General features: G+C 48.0%; 1 pseudogene; it reads left to right on the forward strand.

The window, feature by feature from the left end:
• The first annotated feature begins 354 nt into the window (after positions 1-354).
• LOC124723284 lies at positions 355-472 on the forward strand (annotated as a pseudogene).
• The last annotated feature ends 3907 nt before the right edge of the window (positions 473-4379 follow it).

Raw genomic sequence — 4379 nt, forward strand, 5'->3', positions numbered from 1 at the left:
GTCTGGCGGTGACACCACAGTAAGAGTCTCAGTCTATGCTCCGAAAATGAAGATCGGTACATCGGAAAATTTTCGTTACCAAATGTGTTCCGTAAACTGTCCTTGTTCTATCTACTGTCTCCACAGTTCTAAAGAATTCAAACTGCTGACACAATTTGTTCTCTTTCAAAAGCTTTCGAATTTTTCACGAAAATATCTTCAGCTGATTCCCAAAGAATGCCTAGCTCTTGTTTGGCACACATCATAATAATATCCAAGACGTTATCGTCAAAGTACATGAGAAAAGCTTTAAGTAGTGTATCAGGCTTTATCCCGACCATAGTTCCTTTTGGAGCTTTCCTTATGTTAGTAGCGGGCAACGGCCTTGCCGCAGTGGATACACCGGTTCACGTCAGATCACCGAAGTTAAGCGCTGTCGGGCTGGGCCGGCACTTGGATGGGTGACCATCCGGGCCGCCTTGTGCTGTTGCCATTTTTCGGGGTGCACTCAGCCTCGTGATGCCAACTGAGGAGCTACTCGACCGAACAGTAGCGGCTCCGATCAAAGAAAACCATCATAACGACCGGGAGAGCGGTGTGCTGGCCACACGCCCCTCCTATCCGCATCCTCAATGAGGATGACGCGGCGGTCGGATGGTCCCGAGGGGCCACTTGTGCCCTGAAGACGGAGTGCTTTTATGTTAGCAGCAGACCTCCGGCTTTGATTTACCTAAGGCTCTGCCTTCCGTATCATAACTCACAGGGCCGCCATTTCTCTGTCAAGGTGATCAATTTGTGCCTCCAGCCTGTGTCGCCTTATGTTGCTTGAATATCCATAAAAATATGAAAACAAAACTGGAGGCTAGCACGCTAACCACTCACCTATCAGGCAGTCATCCTAATATACTCAATAACACCTGCAAACAGTAGTAAATATCAAAACTTCCTGGAAGATTAAAACTGTGTGCCAGACCGAGACTCGAACTCGGGACCTTTGCCTTTTGCGGGGAAGTGCTCTACCAACTGAGCTACCCAAGCATGACTCACGCCCCGTCCTCACAGCCTTACTTCTGCCAGTAACTCGTCTCCTACCTTCCAAACTTTACAGAAACTATCCGGCGAACCTTGCAGAACTAGCAGAAGTTTCATATCAGCGCACACTCCGCTACAGAGTGAAAATCTCATTCTGGTAAATCCCCCAGGCTGTGGCTAAGCCATGTCTCCGCAATATCCTTTCTTTCAGGAATGCTAGTTCTGCAAGGTTCGCAGGAGAGCTTCTGTAAAGTTTGGAAGGTAGGAGACGAGGTACTGGCAGAAGTAAGGCTGTGAGGACGGGGCGTGAGTCGTGTTTGGGTAGCTCACTTGGATTGCTTAGTTCCGCTTGGGACGCGACAGCGACGAGACGTGTCGGTACTTCCACGTAGTCGTAGCGCCGCAAGCCGTGTTTATAGATGTTCTTGGATTGTGACCTTTGATATTCTCAGTGCTTCTTCACTACCGTCGTACACAAGCATCTTAATTCACTCACAGCGGTCTCGGCCGCTCATATAGTGCAGTTATGGCTCCCAGTGTACCCCGTAAGAATACCCTGTGTTTTGCATTTGAGAATCTTCCAGGAATGTTCAACCGAGTTCTCTAGAAATCCATGACTGGATAGTAGGTAGCCGGCCGCGGTGGTCTCGCGGTTAAGGCGCTCAGTCCGGAACCGCGCGACTGCTACGGTCGCAGGTTCGAATCCTGCCTCGGGCATGGATGTGTGTGATGTCCTTAGGTTAGTTAGGTTTAAGTAGTTCTAAGTTCTAGGGGACTGATGACCACAGAAGTTAAGTCCCATAGTGCTCAGAGCCATTTGAACCATTTGATAGTAGGTATTATTGGCATCACGTCCGACCAGGTCCACACAGCATATTATGACATGGCGGAATACTGTTTCTTTGTGAAGTTTTCAGACCAGATACAACTGGAGAAAATTTTGGTGAATACTGGTGGGAAAGCAGAGTTCCGACATCGTGATCAGTCGGTGAGTACAGTTTCAATAACTAACGCTGACATTGACTATAAACAAGTGCGAGTGTTCAATTTGCCACCTGAGGTTGAGAATTGTTTTCTTAGAGATGTCCTCGCCAAATACGGTGACATCCGACAGATTAGAAACGAAAAATGGTCGAGCCGTCACAAACTCCAATTTTATAGTGGGGCTCGCTCAGTTGACATGGCCGTTAAAGTCAATATGCCATTCTATATAATGGTTTGTGGTTATAAGGCTCATGTCATTTACGATGGACAAGTAGGCACTTGTTTTATCTGCAACACAATTGGCCATTTACGAGACGATTGCCCACGGCGCGTTGTCGTACTTCGAAACAATCTGCAACAACGACAGCGATTGACATTGGCTAATGTCCTAACTCAAAATCAGACGCCTTCTGTGATTGACTCCCAACCAAGTGCATCTGTGTCAGAGGACAACGATCTCGGTAACGGCACCTTCCCACCCTTACCTCAGAAACCCGTGGCCAGTCACCCCTCAGCCGCCGGTGTTGCATTATTTGTCGGTAACAAACGACGCCGTACTAGTGACGGTAGTGGCTCCGGTGACCAGGTAGTAAAAAATCAAACCGATGACGCGGAGTCACGGGCCTCCACACAGGACACGCATGGCTCAGTTACGACCCTCCAAATTCACATTCAAAACTCCCGACGCAGAAACTGTCAATACGAGTGCTGTCGAGTGTTTACAGCAATCCGTTCCGATGCCGCTTCTCGACTCGCCACAGATGGTCAACACACAAGAGGCGGCAGTCAGTCAACTGCAAATCGTAAACACAGAGGATGATGCACGCGGTGTAGAGCATAATTTAAACACCCGCCACCTCGAAACTACTTCTAACCAACGCGAGGAACCAGAAAGCTGTATACAAAGAGCCAGTGCGGCTCCAAACACACACAGTGAGCCTACTGAAGCCGCGCTTCGGACTTGCCGTCACCCGTTCCGAAGCTAGGACTTTCACATACTGCTTACAGCCATGACTCGCCGACTCCGCCGTCTTCTATGACACTTCGGACGACTGTGCGACGGCAAAATAAAGTTAAACCGAATGACTCCGTGGCTGGAAGTAAGTCAAAAAGTAAAGTCAGCGCAAAAACTGGTACAAAACCTGCAGATGTAGGTTCGAAGTCCGACGGTGAGATGGACTGGGCTTCTTACGCTTCCCAACACCCACACGTCTCTGACGATAATGAGTCAAGCTTATACGTTTTTGTCTCTGAACATTAATAGAGTTAGGACAGATTTAAAATTAGCAATGCTACGACAGTTAATCTATGAGTCCGAAGCTGATATAGTTCTGTTACAGGAAGTGTCTATCTTAAGTTTTCATGTATCAGGATTTGCAGCAATCGTAAACACCGCGGCGGACGGGGGTACAGGTACGGCCATTCTATCACGAGACGGAATCCCAGTGAGCAATATCGAAATGTTGGACTCCGCTAGAGGCATAGCTTGCTAAATTTTTGACGTCACCATCGTCAATATCTATGCTCCATCTGGAACGACCCTAAAATCAGAAAGAGCTAACTTCTTTAAACAAGACACCCTCTACTTGTTACGCCGCAACCCAACCCAGTTGATAATTAGTGGTGATTTTAACTGTGTGATCCACAGGAAAGATCAATCGCCAAACTTTAATTACTGTAGGGAACTACATGATCTGCTGCGTCACCTGCAGCTGAAGGATGCGTGGGAACTAAAATTTCCTACCCTGGTAAAGTACACGTACCTGACCGCCACCGCATGTAGCCGTCTGGACCGTTTGTACAACTCTGCGAACATTTGCCAACATGTTCTGGACGCCGATGTCATTCCGGATAGTTTCTCCGACCACTGCGCCCTCTGTGTCACGATAAATCTGGCCAAACAGCACACTAAATGGCATAGGATTCCGTGGAACCTAAATGTTTCTATTCTCGCCGATGCCTTGCTACAAGATGTCATCTCCACGACATGGGCGGATTGTCTCAAGCGATGCTGCAGATATCCGAGCAAGACAGCCTGGTGGAATGTTGTGGTCAAACGGAAAATGCGATTATGCTTAAGAAACTACAGTTGGCAACGGGAGCAAGATGTCAAACACACGATTGATTTTCACCAGACAGTTCTGCGAGAGTTGTATGCGACTACGTCACCAACCAACACGCAGCTGACGACCATCAAACAAATAAAAGCGAATCTTATAGGCATAAGGCGAATGCAGCTTGAAGGACTGAAGATAGATCTAAAGCAAAATCGTTTCAAGAGGACGAACTTGCATCGTTGTATCACCTCATAAAACGTCATGCCCATCGCAAGCGAGCTTTTATCGGGGAGCTGGACACAGATGATGGACTCCGTTCGACCCGAC

The sequence above is a fragment of the Schistocerca piceifrons genome, chromosome X, assembly GCF_021461385.2.
Source record: "Schistocerca piceifrons isolate TAMUIC-IGC-003096 chromosome X, iqSchPice1.1, whole genome shotgun sequence".
NCBI classification, from domain to species: Eukaryota; Metazoa; Arthropoda; class Insecta; order Orthoptera; family Acrididae; genus Schistocerca; species Schistocerca piceifrons.